This window comes from Arachis hypogaea, chromosome 15, assembly GCF_003086295.3.
Source record: "Arachis hypogaea cultivar Tifrunner chromosome 15, arahy.Tifrunner.gnm2.J5K5, whole genome shotgun sequence".
NCBI classification, from domain to species: domain Eukaryota; kingdom Viridiplantae; phylum Streptophyta; class Magnoliopsida; order Fabales; family Fabaceae; genus Arachis; species Arachis hypogaea.
The window spans coordinates 142548259-142573361 of record NC_092050.1 but is presented as its reverse complement, the minus strand read 5'-3'; the positions used below and the strand labels follow the sequence as shown (position 1 = coordinate 142573361).

Genomic DNA, 25103 nt, shown 5'->3' with positions numbered 1-25103 from the left:
TTTTCAAATTAAGTTTCAATCATATCTTTTTCAAAATCAATTTCAAAATCTTTTCTAACTTCTTATCTTTTCAAAATTAATTTTCAAATCTTTTTCAATTAATCCTATCCTTTTGTTTCAATCATATCTTTTTCAAAACTACCTAACTAATTCTCTCTCTCTCTAATTTTCAAAAATCACCTTCCCCTTTTTCTAAAATTTTCTTTTTAATTAACTATTTGTTTTAAATTTAATTTAATTTGATTTAATTTTCCTTGCTTAATTTTTGAATTTTTATTTTTAATTTTTAATTTAAAAACAAAAATACTTTTATTTTATTTTATCTAATTTTCGAAATTTCTTCTCCCTCACCTCCTTCCATTTATTTATTCATCTACTAACATCCCTTTTTCACCCAAGAATTCGAACCTACTCCTCACCCTTGTGTTTGGATTCTCCTTCTTCTATTCATATCTTCTTCTACTCACATAAAAGAATCTCTATACTGTGACATAGAGGATTCCATATTTTTTTTCTATTTTCTTCTTTTTCATATGAGCAGGAACAAGGATGAAAACATTCTTGTTGAGGAAGCTAAGGGAAGCTAAAGCACAACTCTCTGGAGAAAATCTGACAGAAATTTTTGAAAAAGAAGGAGGCATGGCCGAAAATAATAACAATGCAAGGAAGATGCTTGGTGACTTTACTGCACCTAATTCAAATTTACATGGAAGAAGCATCTCAATCCCTGCCATTGGAGCAAACAATTTTGAGCTGAAACCTCAACTAGTTTCTCTGATGCAACAGAATTGCAAGTTTTATGGACTTCCATCAGAAGATCCTTTTCAGTTCTTAACTGAATTCTTGCAGATCTGTGATACTGTTAAGACCAATGAGGTTGATCCCGAGGTCTACAGGCTTATGCTTTTCCCATTTGCTGTAAGAGACAGAGCTAGAATATGGTTGGACTCTCAACCTAAAGACAGCATGAACTTTTGGGATAAGCTGGTCACGGCTTTCTTAGCCAAGTTCTTTCCTCCTCAAAAGCTTAGTAAGCTTAGAGTGGATGTTCAAACCTTCAGACAAAAGGAAGGTGAATCCCTCTATGAAGCTTGGGAGAGATACAAGGAACTGACCAAAAAGTGTCCTTCTGACATGCTTTCAGAATGGACCATCCTGGATATATTCTATGATGGTCTGTCTGAATTATCAAAAATGTCATTGGACCATTCTGCAAGTGGATCCATTCACCTAAAGAAAACCCCTGCAGAAGCTCAAGAACTCATTGACATGGTTGCAAATAACCAGTTCATGTACACTTCTGAAAGGAATCCTGTGAATAATGGGACGCCTCAGAGGAAAGAAGTTCTTGAAATTGATGATCTCAGAACAAAATATTGACTCAGCAAATCAATATGATTTCTCAGAGTCTGAATGGAATGCAAGCTGCATCCAACAGTACTCAAGAGGCACCTTCTGAAGAAGAAGCTTATGATCCTGAGAACCCTGCAATAGCAGAGGTGAATTACATGGGTGAACCTTATGGAAACACCTATAACCCCTCATGGAGAAATCATCCAAATTTCTCATGGAAGGATCAACAAAAGCCTCAACAAGGCTTTAATAATGGTGGAAGAAACAGGTTCAACAATAGTAAACCTTTTCCATCATCCACTCAGCAACAGACAGAGAATTCTGAGCAGAATCCATCTAGCTTGGCAAATATAGTCTCTGATCTATCTAAGGCCACTTTGAGTTTCATGAATGAAACAAGGTCCTCCATTAGAAATTTGGAGGCACAAGTGGGCCAGCTGAGTAAAAGAGTCACTGAAACTCCTCCTAGTACTCTCCCAAGCAATACAGAAGAGAATCCAAAAAGAGAGTGCAAAGCCATAACCTTACTTGGTGTGGCCGAACCCAGAGAGGAGGAGAAGGACGTGAATCCTAGTGAGGAAGACCTCCTGGGACATCCATTGACCTATAAGAAGTTTCCCTTTGAGGAACCAAAGGAATCTGAGGCTCATCTAGAGACCATAGAGATTCCATTGAACCTCCTTTTACCATTCATGAGCTCTGATGACTATTCATCTTCTGAAGAAGATGAAGACATTGCTGAAGATCAAGTTACTCAATATTCAGGAGCAATCATGAAGCTGAATGCCAAATTATTTGGCAATGAGACTTGGGAGGATGAACTTCCATTGCTCATCAAGGAACTAAATGCCTTGGATCAGCAAACTCTACCTCAAAAGAAACAGGATCCTAGTAAATTCCTAATTCCCTGTAACATAGGCACCATGACCTTTGAGAAGGCTTTGTGTGACCTGGGGTCAGGAATAAACTTAATGCCACTCTCTGTAATGGAGAAACTTGGGATCTTTGAGGTGCAAGCTGCCGGAATCTCATTAGAGATGGTAGACAACTCAAGAAAAGAGGCTTATGGACTAGTAGAGGATGTGCTAGTAAAGGTTGAAGGCCTTTACATCCCTGCTGATTTCATAATCCTAGACACTGGGAAGGATGAGGATGAATCCATCATCCTTGGGAGACCCTTCCTAGCCACAGCAAAAGCTGTGAATAATGTGGACAGAGGAGAGTTGATCCTTCAACTAAATGAGGACAACCTTGTGTTTAAAACTTAAGGATCTCCTTCTGTAACCATGGAGAAGAAGCATGAAAAGCTTCTCTCACTACAGAGTCAACCAAAGCCCCCACAGTCAAACTCTAAGTTTGGTGTTGAACCCGCACATTCAAACTCTAAGTTTGGTGTTGGGAGGTTCCAACCTTGCTCTGATTATCTGTGAGGCTCCATGGGAGCTCACTGTCAAGCTATTGACATTAAAGAAGCACTTGTTGGGAGGCAACTCAATGTTATTTAATCATATCTATTTTATTTTCTCTTTGTTATTTCATGTTTTATTAGTTGATGATCATGTGGAGTCACAAAAACTACTAAAAAATCAAAAACAAAATGAAAAAATAGCATTGAAAACAGCACACCCTAGAGGAGAGCAGTATGGCGTTTAAACGCCAGAAACAGGCTTTAACGCCAAAAACAGGCAGCAGTCTGGCGTTAAACGCCAGGATTACACAGCAAGGGCGTTTTACACGCATAATTGGAGCAGGGATGTTAAGTCCTTGGCCCCACAGGATCTGTGGACCCCACAAGATCCCCACATTTTCTTCTCTCCTCTTCACACCTTTTCATAACTCTCTTCCCCAAATACCCTTCACCAATCACCTCAATCACTCTTTCCCATCACCTCTTCACCACTCACATCCATCCTTTCTTCCCCATAAACCCCACCTACCTTCAAAATTCAAAATAATCTCCCTCCTAAACCCAACCCTAATGGCCGAACCCTACACCCCCCCACTCCTATATAAATCCCTCACTCCTTCTTCATTTTCACACAACACAACCCTCTTTTCTTCTCCTTGGCCGAATACATCTTCTTCCCCCATCTCCTCCTTTTTCTTCTTCTTCTACTACTTTCTTTCTTCTTTTGCTCGGGGACGAGCAAACATTTTAAGTTTGGTGTGGTAAAAGCATAGCTTTTTGTTTTTCCATAACCATTTATGGCACCTAAGACCAGAGAAACCTCTAGAAAGAGGAAAGGGAAGGCAATTGCTTCCACCTCTGAGTCATGGGAGATGGAGAGATTCATCTCAAAGGTCCATCAAGACCACTTCTATGAAGTTGTGGCCAAGAAGAAAGTGATCCCTGAGGTTCCTTTCAAGCTAAAAAAGAATGAGTATCTGGAGATCCGATTGAGATCCAAAGGAGAGGTTGGAAAGTTCTCACCAATCCCATTCAACAAGTCGGGATCCTAATGGTTCAAGAGTTCTATGCAAACGCATGGATCACTAGGAACCATGATCAAAGTGTGAACCCGAATCCAAAGCATTGGCACACCATGGTTCGGGAGAAATACTTAGATTTCAGTCTGAAAAATGTAAGGCTGGCGTTCAACTTGCCAATGATGGAAGAGAACGCACGCCCCTACACAAGAAGGGTCAACTTTGATCAAAGGTTGGACCAAGTCCTCATAGACATATGTGAGGAAGGAGCTCAATGGAAAATTGACTCAAGAGGCAAGCCGGTTCAATTAAGAAAGCATGACCTCAAACCAGTGGCTATGGGATGGCTAGAGTTCATTCAACGCTCAATCATTCCTACTAGTAATCGGTCTGAAGTTACTATAGACCGAGCCATCATGATCCATAGTATCATGATTGGAGAAGAGGTGGAAGTTCATGAGATTATACCTCAAGAACTCTACAAGGTGGCTGACAAGTCCTCCAATTGGGCAAGGTTAGCCTTTCCTCACCTCATTTGCCACCTCTGCAGTTCGGCTAGAATTGACATAGAGGGAGACATTCTCATTGAAGAGGACAAGCCCATCACTAAGAAAAAGATGGAGTAAATAAGAGATTATGGACCTCAACATAAGCATGAGGAAATTCCTCACCATGAAATCCCTGAGATGCCTCAGGGGATGCACTTTCCTCCACAGAATTATTGGGAGCAAATCAACACTTCCTTAGGAGAATTAAGTTCCAACATGGGACAACTAAGGGTGGAGCATCAAGAGCACTCCATCATCCTCCATGAAATTAGAGAAGATCAAAGAGCTATGAGGGAGGAGCAAGAAAGACAAGGAAGAGACATAGAGGAGCTCAAGAGCACCATTGGTTCTTCAAGGAGAGGAAGACGCCACCCTCACTAAGATGGACTCATTCCTTAATCTCCTTGTCTATTTATTTTCTGTTTTTCGGTTTTTGAGTCTTATGTGTTATTTATGTTTGTGCCTTTACTACATGATCATTAGTGTCTAAGTGTCTATGCCTTAAAGTTATGAATATGAATCCATCACCTCTCTTGAATGAAAAATGTTTTAACTATAAAAGAACAAGAAGTACATGGTTTCGAATTCATCCTTGAAACTAGTTTAATTATTTTGATGTGGTGACAATACTTTTTGTTTTCTGAATGAATGCTTGAACAGTGCATGTGTCTTTTGAATTTGATGTTTATGAATGTTAAATATATTGGCTCTTGAAGAATAAGGAAAAAGGAGAAATGTTTTTTGATAATCCAAAAAATCATAAAAATGATTCTTGAAGCAAGAAAAATCAGTGAATACAAAAGCTTGCAGAAAAAAAGAGAGAAAAGAAAAAAAATGGCGAAAAAAATAGAAAAAGAAAAAGCAAGCAGAAAAATCCAAAAGCTCTTTAAACCAAAAGGCAAGAGCAAAAAGCCAATAGCCCTTAAAACCAAAAGGCAAGGGTAAATAAAAAGGATCCAAGGCTTTGAGCATCAGTGGATAGGAGGGCCTAAAGGAATAAAATCCTGGCCTAAGCGGCTAAACCAAGCTGTCCCTAACCATGTGCTTGTGGTGTGAAGGTGTCAAGTGAAAACTTGAGACTGAGCGGTTAAAGTCGAGGTCCAAAGCAAAAACAGAGTGTGCTTAAGAACCCTGGACACCTCTAATTGAGGACTTCAGCAAAGTTGAGTCACAATCTGAAAAGGTTCACCCAGTTATGTGTCTGTGGCATTTATGTATCCGGTGGTAATACTGGAAAACAAAGTGCTTAGGGCCACGGCCAAGACTCATAAAGTAGCTGTGTTCAAGAATCAACATACTGAACTAGGAGAATCAGTGACACTATCTGAATTCTAAGTTCCCATAGATGCCAATCATTCTGAACTTCAATGGATAAAGTGAGATGCCAAAACTATTCAAGAGGCAAAAAGCTACAAGTCCCGCTCATCTGATTGGAGCTAAGTTTCATTGATATTTTGGAATTTATAGTATATTCTCTTCTTTTTATCCTATTTGATTTTTAGTTGCTTGGGGACAAGTAACAATTTAAGTTTGGTGTTGTGATGAGCGGATAATTTATACGCTTTTTGGCATTGTTTTTACATAGTTTTCAGTATAATTTAATTAGTTTTTAGTATATTTTTATTAGTTTTTAATTAAAATTCACATTTCTAGACTTTACTATGAATTTGTGTGTTTTTCTGTGATTTCAGGTATTTTCTGGCTAAAATTGAGGGACTTGAGCAAAAATCAAATTCAAAGGTTGAAGAAGGACTACAGATGCTGTTGGATTCTGACCTCCCTGCACTCAAAGTGGATTTTCTGGGGCTACAGAACTCCAAATGGCGCGATCTTAATTGCGTTGGAAAGTAGACATTCAGAGCTTTCCAGAAATATATAATAGTCTATACTTTGCCCGAGTTTAGACAACGCAAACTGGCATTCAACGCCAGTTCCGTGCTGCATTCTGGAGTTAAACGCCAGAAACAGGTTGCAAAGTGGAGTTAAACGCCAGAAACAGGTTACAAACTGGCGTTCAACTCCAAGAGAAGCCTCTACACGTGTAAAGCTCAATGCTCAGCCCAAGCACACACCAAGTGGACCCCAGAAGTGGATTTCTGCATCATTTACTCATTTCTGTAAACCCTAGTAACTAGTTTAGTATAAATAGCACTTTTACTATTGTATTTACATCTTCGGATCAGATCTTTGATCATTTTTATGCTATCTTAGACCTTTATGGGGGCTGGCCATTCGGCCATGCCTGGACCTTCATCACTTATGTATTTTCAACGGTAGAGTTTCTACACACCATAGATTAAGGTGTGGAACTCTGCTGTTCCTCATGAATTAATGCAAAGTACTATTGTTTTTCTATTCAATTCAAGATTATTCCTATTCTAAGATATCCATTCGCACCCAAGAACATGATGAATGTGATGATTATGTGACGCTCATCATCATTTTCACTTATGAACGCGTGCCTGACAAACACTTCCGTTCTACATGCAAACAAGCTAGAATGAATATCTCTTAGATATCTAGTACAGAGGACCGAGTCCGAGATATTAGAATCTTCGTGTTATAAGTTAGAACCCATGGACGGCCATTCCTGAGATCCGGAAAGTCTAAACCTTGTCTGTGGTATTCCGAGTAGGATCTAGGAAGGGATGACTGTGACAAGCTTCAAACTCGCGAGTGCTGGGCGTAGTGACAGACGCAAAAGGATAGTAAATCCTATTCCAGTATGATCGAGAACCGACAGATGATTAGCCATGCAGTGACAGCGCATTGGACTATTTTCACAGAGAGGATGGGATATAGCCATTGACAACGGTGATGCCCTACATAAAGCTTGCCATGGAAATGAGTAGGAATGATGGGATGAAGACAGCAGGAAAGTAGAGGTTCAGGAGGAACGAAAGCATCTCTATACGCTTATCTGAAATTCTCACCAATGAATTACATAAGTATCTCTATCCAAGTTTATATTTTATTTATGTTTTTATTATCAATTCACCATACCCATTTGAATCCGCCTGACTGAGATTTACAAGGTGACCATAGCTTGCTTCAGGCCGACAATCTCCGTGGGATCGACCCTTACTCACGTAAGGTTTATTGCTTGGAAGACCCAGTGCACTTGCTGGTTAGTTGTGCAAAGTTGTGATAAAGAGTTGAGATTACAATTGTGTGTACCAAGTTGTTGGCACCATTGATGATCACAATTTTGTGCACCACTATCCTCCATGGATGGTTTTGAAACATTCAAATTAGATGTTATCTCTACTTATTCCAAGCCCTAAATCCCCCGGCAATTCTATTGATGTATACTTACAATCGTTAATTGAAGAGTTGAAAAAATTGTGGGAAAATGGTGTTGAAACATTTGATGTGGTTCAAAAATGAAATTTTCAGTTGTCTGCTGCAATTTTAGGGACAATAAACGATTATCCAGCTTATGCCATGTTATCTGGTTGGTGCACCAAAGGTGCACTAGCATGTGCATGTTGCCACAGAGAAACTAGTTCTAAAAGGCTGAAACATGGACACAAGTATTGCTATATGGGTCATCGCCGCTATTTGCCGCATGATCATCCATGGCGAAGGAATAAGAGTTCTTTTGACAATACTAGGGAACTTGGTGAAGCACCTAAGCCACTTTCTGGTTATGATGTCCTAGAAGATTACAAGACTTTTGAACAAATGGAGTTTGGGAACACTACTAAGAAGAGAAAGAAGTCTGAACATGACAAGGTGGCTGGAAATTAGAAAAAGAAAAATATTTTCTTTGAGTTGCCTTATTGGAAGACATTATTGTTACGTCATAATTTAGATGTAATGAATATATAGAAGAACGTCTTCGATAAAATACTAGGTACACTGTTAAATTTAGATGGAAAGACAAAGGACAATCTTAATGCACGACTTGACTTCAACTTATGGGTATCAAGAGAGACGTTCATCCTCATAGAGTGGGCAACAAGTTTGTGATTGGTGCTTGGACATCATGTTGTGTTTTCTATACTTTTTCATATCAAAATTTAATTAATCATGCTTAATTATTAAGTATTTTTGTGCTTGAATCATACATTACTTTCATCTCTTTGATTTGATTAATTTTGTAGAAAATAGTGAAAAAAGAAGTAAAAAAGCACAAAACAAAGCATTCTTGGCAAAACAAGCAACAAGACACCCAGCGCTCTCATAGCCACGCTCTTTGGCAAGCGCTATGCTGTCCGGGGAGGCTTCAGCGCTCGTTCCCACGCTTACTTCCAAGAGCGCCGAAAATGAGAGTCACGCGTACGCGTGGGCAACGCGTACGTGATGCGTGAGCATCTTTCCTATCTTTTCCTAGTGAATTTGTATTTAATTTGTTAAGTTTTTTCAAGAATTTATTATCTTTCAGCCACTATGGATGCTACTTTGAGTCTTGTGCAATTTTGTTTATTTTAGGTAGCATTCAGATGAATTTGATGGAGTTTCTGCAGAGAAAGAGAAGAAACCAAGAAGCTGAAAAGCGAGGAGCGACGCGTACACGTGCCTGACGCATACGCGTGATTTAAAGCTATTCATGGCGACGTGTGCGCGTACTTGACGCATACGCGTGCAAAGAAAAGTTGCTCAGCGACGCGTGCGCGTATCTGACGCGTACACTTGACATACGCGATATGTAGAAAACGCTGGGGGCGATTTCAGGCCGAGTTTCGATCCAGTTTTAGGCCCAGAAACACAGACTAGAGCCAAGGAATAGCTGAGACTCAAGGAAGATTCACACAAGAATGGTTATGCCCACTCAAAGTTAGGCATGGACCCTACGAAGCAAGTGGTCCCCATCCATCAAATTGAAGACATGCTGACTGCTTTAATTAATTCTGATTTGAACTTTATTTTATTTAAAAATAGGAAAAGATATTATTTTAGTTTTAAGAAGATAAATTTTTAAATTAATTAGGATTAGATATAAAAAGGGATTCCAACAGGGGGTTCCAACACAACATTATTCCATTCCAATTTATAATCCTTATTTTCTCTTTGAACCAAGAGCAACTAAACCTCCACTGTTAAGGTTAGGAACTCTGTCTATTGTATGGATTGATTCTATTGTTTTCTTTATTTTAATTTATGTTTTGATTTATAATTCAAGAATTGTTTTCGTTCTTTATTCTATGAATTTGGGTGGAACGGAAGTATGACCCTCTTTCTAATTGTGTTCTTGTATAACTTGGAAAAGCTTTTTACTTGAACAATAGCTTGAAAATAATTTCTCCTAAATTTTAATTATCTGGATTTAACAGGATACGTGACATATAATCTTTTTATATTTGGGTAATTAGGATTTCTGTGGCATATAACTAGAATTAAACTTCACCCCCTAATTGAAATTAATTGACCAAGAAATTGGCTGTTGATGAATTTTAGAGGAGACTAGGAAGGTCTAAGGAATTAGGGCCTAGTCACATATAGTTTGCCATGAATTAAATCTTGCATGATTAGAATAAATTAATAAGAAAAGTCAATCCAGAAAATAGATAACTCTGAAACTTTAACTGCTTTCTCCATACTTTACTCCCAACTTATTTACTTGCTCTTTTAGTATTCTTTATATTGTTTAATGTCTTTTGAACACCAAAACACTATTTTCTGTTTGCCTAACTAAGCCAATTAATCAACCATTGTTGCTTAGTCCTTCAATCCTCGTGGGATCGACCCTCACTCACCTGAGGTATTACTTGGTACGACTCGGTGCACTTGCCGGTTAGTTTGTGGGTTATAAATTCTGCACCAAGTTTTTGGCGCCGTTGCCGGGGATTGATAGTGATTAACAACTATCAGTTGTTTGATTACTTAGATTAGGCGTTTTAGTTTTAATTTTATTTAAATTTTACCTTAGTATTTTCGAAAAAAAATAATAAATAAATAAATAGCACTAATATTTTTCTTAATTTATGAAATTAAGTTTGGTGTCACCTAGTTAATTTTATTTTAATTTTCTTGTTTATTTTCCTTTCTTATTTTTGAATTTTTTTATTTTAGTTATCATTTTCGAAATTTTTCTATTTTATTTATCTAGTATTTCTATTTTATTATTTTACACAGGTTACCTCACTGGGACTTCTCTACACTCTGACATAGAGAATCCCATCTTTTTGTGTTTTTTGTTTGTTTATGCGCAGGAACAGAGACAAGGAACCTCTGTTAGACTTTGATCCAGAACCTGAAAGGACTTGTAGGCGACCTTTACAACAAACAAGACTTTGCAAGCCTGCAGAATCCACTATGGATCACAATAATGATGTTAATGCCAATGTGGCAAACCCGAATGGCAATGAAGAACAAAGGAGAGTGCTTGGCTCTTACTCTGCTCCTACTGCAGATCTTTCTGGTAAAAGCATTGTGATGCCTCCTATAGATGCAAACAACTTTGAGTTGAAGCCACAATTGGTCACCCTGGTGCAACAAAACTACCAGTATCATGGTTTTTCCCACGAAGACCCAAATCAATTTATTTCTAATTTTCTGCAGATTTGTGATACTGTGAAGACAAATGGAGTGAACCCAGAAGTGTACAAACTCATGCTTTTCCCGTTTGCTCTAAGGGATGGAGCAAAGCTATGGCTAGATTCACAACCCAAGGAGAGTTTGAATACTTGGGACAAGGTTGTTACGGAATTTCTTACTAAGTTTTTCCCACCAAAGAAGCTGACTAAGCTTAGGGTGGAGGTTCAGACCTTCAGGCAGAGGGATGGTGAAACTCTTTATGAAGCTTGGGAGAGGTACAAGCTATTGATTAGGCAATGCTCTCCGGACATGTTCTCTAAATGGACCCAACTAGACATCTTTTATGAAGGCTTGGGTGAAATGTCCAAGATGTGCTTAGATAATTCTGCAGGTGGTTCATTGCACAAGAAGAAGACACCGGAGGAGACTATTGAGCTGATTGAATTGGTTGCTAGCAACCAATATTTATACTCATCTAACAGGAATCCTGTAAACTCTGAGGCTCCTCAGAAGAAGGGTGTTATAGAAGTAGAAGCTCTTAATGCTCTTCTTGCTCAGAACAAGCTTATGTCTCAACAAATAAGTCTACTTACTCAACAGATGGGTGGCATGCAAGTCTCAGCCATCAACACCCAAAACTCACCTCAAGAAGTCCCTTGTGACATGACAGGTAATTTTATGCAAAATGATAATTATGATTATGCCGAATCCTCTTCTGAACAGGTCAATTACATAGGGAGTGGTCCTAGAAATCCTAACAATGATCCATATTCTAAGACATACAATCAAGGGTGGAGAAATCACCCAAATTTTGGGTGGAAGGACCAACCTCAGAGACCTCAGAATTTCAACAATAATTCTCAGGGCGGCTTCCAACAGAACAATCACAATAACCACCAATTTCAGTCTCAGCAGCAACAACCACCTCAGCAGGCAAACTCTAAATCTCAAGAAGATTCTAACTGGGAGATGATGAGGAGTTTTATGCAGGAAATCGGAGCCTCCATTAGAAACTTAGAGGTGCAAATGGGCCAACTGAGCAAGCAAATACTTGAGAGGTCTGCAAGTATATTTCCAGGTGATACAGTGGTGAACCCAAGAGAAGATTGCAAGGCCATTCAATTGAGAAGTGGTAAAATAGCTGGCTCTGAGACAAGGGCCAATGAAGAGCCAGTTGAAAAGAAAGCTCCAGAAGAGAAAAAGGAGGAAGTGGAGCACGCCCCTCTAAAGCGTGCAGACAACCCGTTTCCTGACTCTCTTGACACTTATCCTACATTACCAAAGGCTCCTAAATACAAGCCAAAAATGTGATATCCTCAGAGGCTTCAGAAGGCTTCCAAAGAAAAGCAGTTCTCTAAATTTTCAGATGTTTTCAAGAAGCTACAGATCAACATTCCTTTTGCAGAGGCTCTTGAGCAAATGCCCCTTTATGCCAAATTTATGAAAGAATTGTTGACTAACAAGAGGAATTGGAAAGAGCAAGAAACTGTGGTGTTAACCAAGGAATGCAGTGCTATTATTCAACATAAACTTCCTGAGAAAATGCAAGATCCAGGGAGTTTTGTAATTACCTGTGGGTGTTGTTGAGGATTTACTTATGAAAGTAGGACCCTTTATTTTTCCTGCTGATTTTGTTATATTAGACATGGAAAAGGATGTAAAATCCTCTATTATTCTTGGTAGACCCTTTTTAGCTACAGGTAGAGCTCTGATTGATGTGCAAAAGGGTGAATTAACCCTGAGGGTCAATGAAGAACAAGTGGTCCTTAATGTTTTTGAAGCTCTCAAGCACCCTAATGATTCTGAATGGTGTATGAGAATTGATGTTGTTGAACTACTTGTTCAAGAAGTACTGGAAGCTGAGGTACTTGATGACATTTTGTATCCTGTTTCTGAGTATGAATTAGTTGAAGTTGATGATTCACCACCCCAGAAGGCACTAAGTTCACACGCCTAAAGCAGAGGAGGAAGCCCCCAAGCTTAAGCTCAAACCTTTACCTCCTTCTCTGAAGTATGTGTTCTTGGGTGAAGATGATTCCTATCCAGTGATTATTAGCTCTTCCCTGAAGCCTGAACAGGAAAAGGTGCTTATTTCAGTTCTCAAGAGCCATAAAACAGCTCTTGGGTGGACCATTAGTGACTTGAAGGGGATTAGTCCAACTAAGTGCATGCACAAGATCCTCCTTGAAGATGATGCCAAACCAGTTGTGCAACCACAAAGAAGTCTCAATCTAACTATGAAAGAGGTGGTCCAAAAAGAGGTAATGAAACTATGGGAAGTAGGTATTATTTACCCTATTTTTGACAGTCCTTGGGTAAGTCCTGTGCAGGTAGTTCCCAAGAAATGAGGGATGACAATGATCAAGAATGCAGAGAATGAGTTTATTCCTACAAGAACAATCACAGGATGGAGAATGTGTATAGACTACAGGAGGCTCAACACTGCTACAAGGAAGGATCACTTCTCCCTGCCTTTCATTGATCAGATGCTTGAGAGGTTAGCTGGTCATGCATTTTATTGCTTTCTAGATGGCTATTCTGGATATAACCAAATTGCAGTGGACCCTCAAGATCAAGAGAAGACAGCATTCACATGCCCCTTTGGAGTATTTGCCTACAGAAGAATGCCTTTTGGACTTTGCAATGCTCCAGCAACTTTTCAGAGGTGTATGCTTTCAATTTTTTCTGATATGGTTGAAAAGTTCATTGAGGTATTTATGGATGACTTTTCTGTCTTTGGTAATTCTTTTGAATCCTGCCTTAAGAATTTATCTCTTGTTTTAAAATGGTGTCAAGAATCAAACCCTGTTTTAAATTGGGAAAAATGTCATTTTATGGTTACAAAAGGTATTGTTCTTGGACACCGGATTTCAAGTAAGGGAATTGAGGTTGATAGAGCAAAGGTGGAGGTAATTGAAATATTACCACCACCAACTAATGTTAAGGCAGTCAGGAATTTCTTGGGTCATGCAAGATTTTATAGAAGATTTATAAAGAATTTTTCTAAAATTGCTAAACCTTTAAGCAACCTGTTGGTTGCTGATGTTCCTTTTTTCTTTGATTCTGATTGTCTGCATGCTTTTGAAACTCTGAAAGCAAACCTTACCTCTTCTCCCATTATAGCTCCCCCTGACTGGGATTTACCATTTCAATTAATGTGTGATGCTAGTGATTTTGCTATAGGAGCTGTTTTAGGACAAAGGCATGGTAAGCTTGTACATGTCACTTACTATGCCAGTCGTGTGCTAAATGATGCCCAAAAGAATTACACAACTACAGAAAAGGAATTATTAGCTGTTGTGTATGCTGTTGATAAGTTTAGGTCCTATTTACTTGGTTCTAAGGTTATTGTTTATACTAATCATGCTGCTTTGAAGTACCTTCTAACCAAATAGGATTCTAAACCAAGATTAATCAGATGGGTGTTGCTCCTTCAAGAGTTCGATATTGAGATAAAAGACAGAAAAGGGTCAGAGAATCAAGTAGCTAACCACCTATCCAGAATTGAGCCTGAAGCAGGAGTACAACCACCCACAGCTGTGACTGAGACATTTCCGGATGAGCAGTTGTTCCTCATTCAGCAGGCTCCATGGTTTGCATACATTGCAAATTATAAGGCCATGAATTTTATTCCAAGGGAGTACAGTAGGCAACAAGTGAAGAAGCTATTGACTGATGCAAAGTACTACATTTGGGAGGAACCATACCTTTTTAAAAGGTGTTCAGATGGTATCATCCGGAGATGTGTCTCAAATGAAGAAAAACGGCAGATTCTTTGGCACTGTCATGGTTCTGAGTATGGAGGCCACTTTGGTGGTGAAAGGACAGCTACAAAGGTCCTTCAGAGCGGGTTTTACTGGCCGACTCTCTTCAGAGACTCAAGAGCATTTGTGAAGCACTGTGACAGATGTGAAAAAGCCACAAATCTCCCTGCCAACCATGAAATGCCACAGCAGGGTATTCTCGAGGTTGAGTTGTTTGATGTGTGGGGTATTGATTTCATGGGACCTTTCCCACCCTCACATTCAAACAACTATATTCTAGTAGCAGTAGATTATGTGTCCAAGTGAGTGGAAGTTGTAGCTCTACCCACCAATGATGCCAAGGGGGTAATGAGCTTTCTTCAGAGATATATTTTTAGCCGGTTTGGCGTCCCAAGGACACTCATTAGTGATGGAGAAAGTCACTTCTGTAACAGACAGCTGGACTCTCTTCTGCAGAGATATGGAGTCCATCATAAAGTGGCAACCCCCTATCACCCTCAGACAAGTGGACGGGTTGAAGTTTCCAACAGGGAACTTAAGAGGATTTTAGAGAAGACCATCAGTGTTTCAAGAAAGGACTGGTCTAAGAAGCTTGATGATGCTCTCTGGGCATACCGGACAGCTTACAAGACTCCTATTGGCATGTCCCCTTATCAGTTGGTCTATGGCAAAGCCTGTCACTTGCCAGTTGAGTTGGAACATAAAGCTTACTGGGCAATCCGGTATCTGAATCTTGATTTAGAAGCTACAGGAATCAAGCGAATGCTTCAGTTGAATGAGCTTGTTGAATTCACATATTCAGCCTATGAGAATGCCAAGCTCTATAAGAAGAGGACCAAGTTACTGCATGACAAGAAGATTGCCATCAGAGTCTTTGAGCCAGGACAGAGAGTGCTTCTGTATAATTCAAGGCTCAAACTCTTTTCCGGGAAGCTGAAATCCCGGTGGTCAGGACCGTTTGTGGTTATCAGAGCTTCACCATATAACCTGTGGAGATATAGGAAGAGAATTCTGACAGAAAATTTACAGTGAATGGCCAGAGGTTGAAGCACTATCTTGGAGGCGAGATCGATCGCCAGAAGTCCGCTCATCTACTGAATTAGCAGAACAGACCGTCAAGCTAGTGACGTTAAAGAAGCGCTTGTCGGGAGGCAACCCGATAATTTTGTATCCTTAGTTATTTTCGTAGTAGTAGTTTTCTTACTTGCTTGATTTTTTATTGAGTTTTTACTGTTTTTCTGATCATGCAGCTGTTTTATAACAGAAACCGAACACTTCAAGCGACACACACACACACACACAAAAACGAGCACACGACGCGCAAGCGTCGCTGACGCGTACGCGTCATGTGTGTGCGTGTGAAAAATTAAATTGGACAGAGAGTTGAGCAGGAGTGGGGCTGGAACCATGCTGGGCGCATAAGTCACATCAAGCGTACGCGTCCCTGACGCGTGCGCGTCGTTTTCACAAATGGCCAGCCACTGACGCGCACGCGTGACCTTGAAAAATCGACATAAATGGGTGCATGGCCGAAAGTTGTGATGGTGTGGGGCTGGAGTGGTGCTGGGAGCACAAGTCCCATCACGCGTACGCGTCCCTGACGCGTGTGCGTCCTTTCCCCAATTGGCCATCCACGCGTGCGCGTGCATAAAGCGCACGCGTCATATGAAAATTTTGATTCCCATACCATGCGAGCAGAGTGTTGTGCATGCGCGCGGCCGCCTTCACGCAATTCGCACAAAACCAAGTCCACACGTACACGTCGCTGACGTACGCGTCATCTGAACTTAACGTGATCCACGCGTACGCGTGCCTTACGCGTACGCGTCGCATGCGACATCCAAATTAAACCCCTCAGCGCCTGAATTCAAATTATCCACCCCCAATCCTAATTCTCTCTCGTTCTTTTATCCTTTTATTATTCTTTCATCTTACTATTTGTTTTTGTTTTCAGTTCTTCTTTGCTTGAGGACAAGCAAACCTTTAAGTTTGGTGTTGTCGCTACAGTTATGGCTTCGCTATTTATTTTATGAGCACCAAAGGAAGATGAATGTTCTTCATGGAGGAATGAGATGGCCACCAGCATAACTAAGGTGGTTGAGTTCCTTTCATTCTATTTCTCTTCCATTCTTATTTTGTTGTTTTCTGTTTTCTGTTGTTTTGCCTGCATGATCATTACTACTTTCAGTTATTAGAATTAGTTTTATTCTATTATTTGTCTCATGTATCTCTCACTGAACTTGAATCTAAAAAGAAAAAGAAAAAGAAAAATAAGTGATATATTGCATGAGAAATTGAGTTTATATTGAAGAGTAGTCTTATTCACTTACATGTGGTGGTATTTTCTATAACTCTGAATGCATGACATGAACAGTGCATAATTAAATTTGAATCAAAGAATGTTGATGTACTAGGAACAGGAATTTAGAGAATTATTATGACTTCTCTGAAATACGTAAAAGTTTAATCCTTGAAGGAAAAGAAACAGTAAAAAAAAGGGGTCCAAGGCTCTGAGCATCAATGACTAGGGAGGTCAGCCATGATTAAAAGCTCAAAGAGTTGTTTCCCTAGTTAAATGCTTGTGGTGTTCTTGTGTCAAGTAATCCTTGAGACAAAACATTTAGAGTCGAGATCAATTGCAATCAACAAGAGTATGCCAAAGGTTTTGAGCACCACTGTCTGGGAGTAACTGGAAGAAAAACCAGAACTTCAAAAGAGTTCCCCAGTTAAGTGCTTGTGGTGTTTCTGTGTCAAGTAAAACTTGAGACAAAACATTTAAAGTCATAGCTAGGCTCAAGGTGCAAAGCACCAAAGAAAAGAAAAATTGTTGTGTTCAAGGGTTAAATTGAGTTACAAAAGATCAGAGAATTCATAATATTATTTGGATTCTAATTCCGAATGATAATAACATTCTTCTGATTCAAAGGAGAGTGAGATGCCAAAACTATTCAGAATTACAGTTGTAAACCCACCCCACTATAAGAAGAGACATGAGCTTAATCAAACTCTCATTCTCATGCAAATTCACATTCTAAGCCTATATTATTTTGGTTGCTTGAGGACAAACAATAATTCAAGTTTGGTGTTGTGATGCGTGAGCATCTTTCCTATCTTTTCCTAGTGAATTTACATTTAATTTGTTAAGTTTTATCAAGAATTTATTATCTTTCAGCCACTATGGATGCTACTTTGAGTCTTGTGCAATTTTGTTTATTTTAGGTAGCATTCAGATGAATTTGATGGAGTTTCTGCAGAGAAAGAGAAGAAACCAAGGAGCTGACTAGCGAGGAGCGACGTGTACGCATGTCTGACGCGTACGCATGATTTAGAGCTATTCATGGCGACGCGTGCGCGTACCTGACGCGTACGCGTGACTGACGCGTACGCGTGACATGTGCGATATGCAGAAAATGCTTGGGGTGATTTCAGGCGGAGTTTCGACCCAGTTTTTGGCCCAGAAACACAGACTAGAGCCAAGGGATAGTAGAGACTCAAGGGAGATTCACACAAGAATGGTTATGCCCACTCAAAGTTAGGTGTGGACCCTACGAAGCAAGTGGTCCCCATCCATCAAATTGAAGACATGCTGACTGCTTTAATTAATTCTGATTTGAACTTTATTTTATTTAAAAATAGGAAAAGATATTATTTTAGTTTTAAGAAGATAGATTTTTAAATTAATTAGAATTAGATATAAAAAGGAATTCCAACAGGGGGTTCCAACACAACATTATTCCATTCCAATTTACAATCCTTATTTTCTCTTTGAACCATGAGCAACTAAACCTCCACTGTTAAGGTTAGGAGCTCTGACTATTGTATGGATTGATTCTATTGTTTTCTTTATTTTAATTTATGTTCTGATTTATAATTCAAGAATTGTTTTCGTTCCTTATTCTATGAATTTGGGTGGAACGGAAGTATGACCCTCTTTCTAATTGCGTTCTTGTATAACTTGAAAAAGCTCTTTACTTGAATAATAGCTTGAAAATAATTTCTCCTAAATTTTAATTATCTAGATTTAACGGGATACGTGACATATAATCTTTTTATATTTGGGTAATTAAGATTTCTGTGGCATATAACTAGAATTGAACTTCACCCCCTAATTGGAATTAATTGACCAAGAAATTGGCTGTTGATGAATTTTAGAGGAGACTAGGAATGTCTAAGGAATTAGGGCCTAGTCACATATATTTTGCCATGAATTAAATTTTGCATGATTAGAATAAATTAATAAGAAAAGTCAATCCAGAAAATAGATAACTCTGAAACTTTAACTGCTTTCTCCATACTTTACTCCCAACTTATTTACTTGCTCTTTTAGTATTCTTTATATTGTTTAATGTCTTTTGAACACCAAAACACTATTTCCTGTTTGCCTAACTAAGCCAATTAATCAACCATTGTTGCTTAGTCCTTCAATCCTCGTGGGATCGACCCTCACTCACCTGAGGTATTACTTGGTACGACCCGGTGCACTTGTCGGTTAGTTTGGGGTTATAAATTCCGTACCAGTACGCGTGGGCAATGCGTACACGTGACAGGAAGACCCAGCGCTTGTAACACCCTCACTATCAAAAGTCACGTTTCCAGCTGCGCTACTCTGATAGCAAGAGGTATTACGACTACTTTACATACTACCTATTAAAATAGGAGCCTGTGACTCGATATTGTATCGCTGATTTTTTTTTCAAACCGGAAATAAATACTTTATCTTAATAAAAATACAAGCAGGCATAGATTCATATACAAGATTCCTTACATAATATCTCATAATATAATATACATATAAAACATACAACTCCTATCCCTCTTATAAAAAAAGACGAGGGAAGAAAATAATCTAATTAACAGAACAACATATAAACCAAATGCAATATAATTCTTCTTAATGCTTCTTCTTCCGGTTCCTGGAAAGGTAAAGCTGTAGGGGGTGAGAACCTAACCACACGGTCTCACCACAGAGTTTCAAAAACAGTTTCAATAAGAAAACTGTTTTCAAGCTCAGTGATTATCAATGCCTTATGAATCCTTTAAAAACCAATAGGAAATCGTTCAAAACCTTTTCAAAATTAACAATGTTTAATCTTTTAGAAATCCAAAACCTTTCCTTTTTTATAAGAAAAATCTCAATCAGAAACCAACCATGCAATCAAACAACACAATCATTAATTCAGCATCAAAGTTCATTCGCAAATATAGTATACCAGGACAAACACAGGCAAGACAGACAAGGAAAGCACAAGTAGGTAGCAGTTACAACAAATAGTTCAAGTAGCAATTAAGGACAATTTAGCAATTAGGCAAACCAAAACAAGTTCAAACCCAAACAAAGCATACAAATGCATATGATGCATGCCTGTCCTATGGCTGATGAGGCTCATCTGTCGGTTATCCAGCCAACCTGACAAGTCTGAATTGTCCTTAGCCTGTCCCCCGACGTGCATCCCCAAGAGTCTATGCATAGCTTTTTTCAAATAATCAATATTGCTCAATGGGGGTAAACATTCCCGGGAATTTATATAGTGCCCGGTCACACTTACGTCGTAGGGTCAACAGAGTATCGAGTTTTCAACCTGGTACACGTGGTGGCAAGCCACGACACTTAATCCAGGGAACCTCGTATCTCAGATATTTCAAATTCATAAGCCATATAAATAATTCAAAGATCATATCTCAACATTCTCAACATTCTCAACATCATAATCATTCATCAATCCAAATCTCATTTCCAAATTCATTCAAAAATCATATTTCAGAGAAAATTCTCAATCATCCTTCTTTCTATTCCGTTCACTAACAACCCCAATTCAAAACATATTTCTTTCTTTGATAAATAAATCAACCTTAAGACATGTAATGTTTTAAACCAAATCTTTTCAGATAATACTTAAAGTGGAACTTCCAATTTTATAAAATTTCGGCAGCATCTCCTCTAAAACTCGGACACTGCCACCCTTTTTGGGTCCCATCCAAACATTTCTCAAATCTTTTTCAACCATTTCCAAATCTCAAACATTTTCCAGAGTTGAGCCAGTTCCAATACCAAATTATTTTTAAATCAAACCAATTCCAACAGTAAAACTCTTTTTAAAATCAAATCAGCTCAAATAGTAGTTCATTTATAAAATCAGACCAGCCCCCAGAATCGATTCATTTATATTTCTAAGTAAACTCCAAAACCAAGAAAAATTCACTTTTCATACTAATCAAGCAAATAACATTTCAAACCGGTTTTTATCAACAACCATACACCACTCACGCAATCAAGAATCCAATAATCCAGTCCAACTAACCATCACATCCACAAGACAAATATAATCACAGAAATATATCTTTTTGCATCAATATCTATTTATCACAACTCTGAATTATAAAATAAATTTTAAGAAAACCCCTACCTCAGTTAGTTGAGTCCACGTAACTAATCGTGATAATTTCCTTTTCTTTCAATTCATGGCGACAGTGATAACAATAACCCCCACGGGAACAGCAACAGCAACTTTGGAAGGAAATTTAATAGGAACTGAAGCAAATGCAAGGGCAGAATAGAACAGATCATCAAAGGAGCAATAATCAGAATATTGGTTGTAGAACAAAACCAATCTTACCCAAAAGAAATACGGGAATGGAGCAGCAGCTCTGGTACTTAGAAGAACACAGACCAAAGACCAGGGCATACATCCTAGGGGCAGCATTAACCGGGGTAATAGCGACGTCAATTCCAATGATACTTCAGTAACAGCGACATCAATAATTCTCATGGCAGTAACCAAGGTTGCAACAAAATAGAGAGTTCAAATTTAATAGAATCGGAAATGGAAATGAATTTAATGGAATTGAAAATAGAGATAGCTTACACTAGGGTTTCCGGGCAGCTCCATCGTTGGTTCCCAACAACCCCAACGGCAATACCCATGGTGGCAGAGACTTTGGCAATTGCAAAACCAGAAGCAGGGGCAGAACAGAACAGTATAGAGCAAGGACAGCAGTATCTTCTTCTGACAATAGCTCCTTCTCTGACGAGCTTCAATGGTAGCAGAACAGTGATCCTAATGGTGGCACAGAACTCACCAACGACCCTGGCAGCGGAGGAGATTCTTTCTTCCTCTTCTATGTGTGTGTGTTATGCGATGATGACGGCTTGGGCAGTAGTGGCGGTGTCAACCCAGCAGCAGCGACAGCATGGTGGTTCGGCGCTGATGGAAGCACGGCGGGGACGCAGCAGAGGCTCTGTCCTCCACTGGCTCTCGCGCGGTTCTCAGCGGCAATTCACAGCCCCAGCGACGGTGACCGACACGACGAGCAGCTTCTTCCTCGCGGTGTCTGGGTCCCTTCGTGCTTGACAGCGTTTGGTGGCAATGAAGGCATGGCGGCGACGCTGTGCGATGGCGGCGCGACGGTGGGCTGAACGTGGTTGGGTGTGGTGGTGCGTCTTCTTCCTCCTCTTCTCACGGATCTCTCTCTCTCTCTTGCCAACAGCAGCGGCGGCGGTGGCAGTGACACCCACCGTGCCGCCTTCCTCTCCTTCCCCTTTCCCCTTTCCTGCGTCTCCCTTCCTGTTTCTTCCCTTTCTTTCTTCTTTCTTTCTTTTTTTTTTAACTGATGCTGGGTATGGTCAAGGGGAACATTGGTTGTGGTTAGGGTTAGGTTAGAAGGGGTTAGGGTTTTGGGGTTTAATTTGGGAATTAGGGTTTAATTTGGGACAAAAGTGAAATTAAGAATTTTGGGTAAATTAGGGTTTGGTCAATTTTAATAAAATTAAAGTATATTATAAAAATTTGAAATCTAATTTGATCTCTTAAAATTACTTTAAAAATACTACTTAATTATCAATTTACTAATCAGCTTTTAATCATATATTCTAATTTAAAATTAGAAATAACATAATTTATTTTCTGTTTATAAAAATTAAAATATTAAATTATAGAATCTCTATTATTTAACTAGATTGTATAAAATTCTTATTCTTTTGCAACTGTTAAGCTATATAATTTTAAATATAAAAAATTATTCAATAACTATAAAATTAAGTAAAATTTCTAATTTAATTGTCAGAACTTGATTTAATTAGCTTTAATAAAATAATTTCTGAAAATAAAATTTTTAATAAATAAATGAATTGAAATTAATTTATAATAAGATTTATTTGAAAATCCTGGGTCTTACAGCGCTCACCTTCAAGCGCGCAACAAGCGCCCAATGCTCAGCGCCAGAGACCCACGACGCTCATTGTAGCGCTCACCCCCAAGAGCGCCTTCGACAAGGGTCACGCGTACGCATGACAGGATAAATCAGTGCCACGCTCTCGTGCACGCTCGCATCTAAGAGCGCCATGCCCCAGCGTTCGCCCATTACGCTCTCATCCACGCTCGCCTCCAAGCGCCAGAATCAAGGGTCACGCATATGCGTGACGAGGAAAATTAGCACTCAAATTAAAAGGCGCTTGCTTCCACGCTCGCGCAAACCAGCGCCCAAAAGAGCGCCCAACACATGTAGAATGACTCATGGAGCATCATTTTGGTTCAATTAAATTGCTTCAAAGTCCATTCAAACTCAAGCAAGCAAAGCCCCAATAGCCAAATATACGTTGTCAAAGACCAAGAAAGAGAATGAAAGGTAACTTCTTTGTCAGTTCTTGAAAGAACTCAAGATGCCTGATTCATATTCATGAAATATTGGAAGGTGTGTGCATGTTGAGGATTGTAAAATTTATTGCTTGAAGAGCCATGATTACCATGTCCTATTAGAACGGCTACTATCACTTGCAATTCGAGAGCTTTTACCCAAAAAAGTTTGTGAACCGTTGATACATCTAAGTATTTTCTTTGGAGAGCTTTGTTCCAAGGAATTGAAGGTGGACGTTCTAGACGAACTTGAAACCCAGATTGCAACAACACTTTGTAAATTGGAGACAATTTTTCCTCCGAATTTTTTTTATGTGATGGTTAACCTAACCGTTCATCTTGCCCATGAAGCTAAGTTAGCCAGACCTGTTCAATATCGCTGGATGTACTCTATTGAGAGGTTAGCCTTTTGGAATTAATAACAACTTAGAATCTACCTTATACTATTCATTATGTAGGTTTCTAACCTTTCTTGAAAATTTAATTTTAGATATTTGCGCACACTAAAGAGTTATGTGGGAAACAAAGCACGTCCTGAGGGTTCAATATCTGAGGGTTATATCTCTAAAGAAGCAATGACCCTTGTGGGGAGATATTTGGATGAAACTTCTAAGATTTCTGACCATGGTGAGAATGAACCTATACAAGGTATAACTGTTTTCAAATTACTTGGTCAGTTTAGTTGTAAAGGGGCATACAAGAAACTTAGTATCTTAGAGCATAGAGAAGCTCAATTTTGTGTGATGAAGAATTACAAAGAAGTTCAACCACGGGTTGATGAACATATGGCATATTTAACAAGAGAAAATTCAAGAAATCTGCAGAAGAGGCACAAAGATTAATTTGTGAAATGGTTTGAAAGGAAGGTAAATGAATAAACTTTGATAATTGTAGAATTGAAAAGTCTCTTGACAGTATTTAGTTTTAATCTCTATTCATTAATGTAGATTTCAAATCTACACAAAGTAGGGAGTGCACAGGTGAATAATCAACTACTTTCTCTAGCAAGAGATCCTGATCGTCGTGCACATTTCTACAAAACATGTGCTATCAATAGTTTTACATTTCGTAGCAAAAACCATGAAGCATCTTTGAAGACTCAAAATTGTGGAGTAGTTGTGAAGGGAGATGAATTGACTGGGAGTGTGAATTATTATGGCATGTTGACTGATATTATTGAGTTAGATTATGTGGAAAAACATAAAGTGATCTTATTTAAGTATGAGTGGTTTGATGTTCCTCCAATAGGACGAAATCAAAGTAGGAATATTTTAAAGGTGAGTATGGATTCATAAATGTGGATGTTATATATGTTAGATATAAGGATGAGTCTTTCATTTTAGCATGTCAAGCTGAGCATGTATACTATATAAAGGCAATTAAAAGACCTAATTGGTGTACTATATAGGAGAAGGAGAAGAAGATGACTCAAATGATAGTGATTGACTTCTTAGTAGTTTTATTTTGGGTTCACAAGATATTTGTAATTGCTAAGTTATCTACTTTTTGCATAGGATGGTGATTGAGTTTAAAGTAGTTAAACTTTAGGAATTCACATTATATTTGCAATTGCTAAGTTATTCACTCTTTGCTCCATTTGTTTAACTTTTTGAAAAGTATAATATATTTTAATCATGTCCACTTTTATTGATGTGCTTTCCTTGGTTTAAATGATGTGGGTATTTTATTATTTTATTTCTTTAATGTTATTGGTGTGAGTTTTATTGTAGATTGCATAATATAATGGCCTCACGAAGGTTGACAAGGGGTACTGCATCTAGTTCTACAACACCAGTCCCTACTCCAGTCCCGGCATCCCCTATTTTGTCACCGGCAGCCCCTATTTTAGCACCAGCCACTGCCCTTGTTTCATTGTGTATTGGTAAAAGGGGACCTTCGCG

The 25103-nt window shown here is 38.8% G+C and overlaps 1 non-coding gene across 1 annotated transcript; it reads right to left on the bottom strand.

Moving 5' to 3' along the window:
• Positions 1-1032: 1032 nt before the first annotated feature.
• On the bottom strand, positions 1033-1140 carry LOC112753755 (small nucleolar RNA R71). The gene has a single exon (XR_003178124.1). It is a non-coding gene; the product is annotated as a small nucleolar RNA R71 (small nucleolar RNA).
• Positions 1141-25103: the final 23963 nt, after the last annotated feature.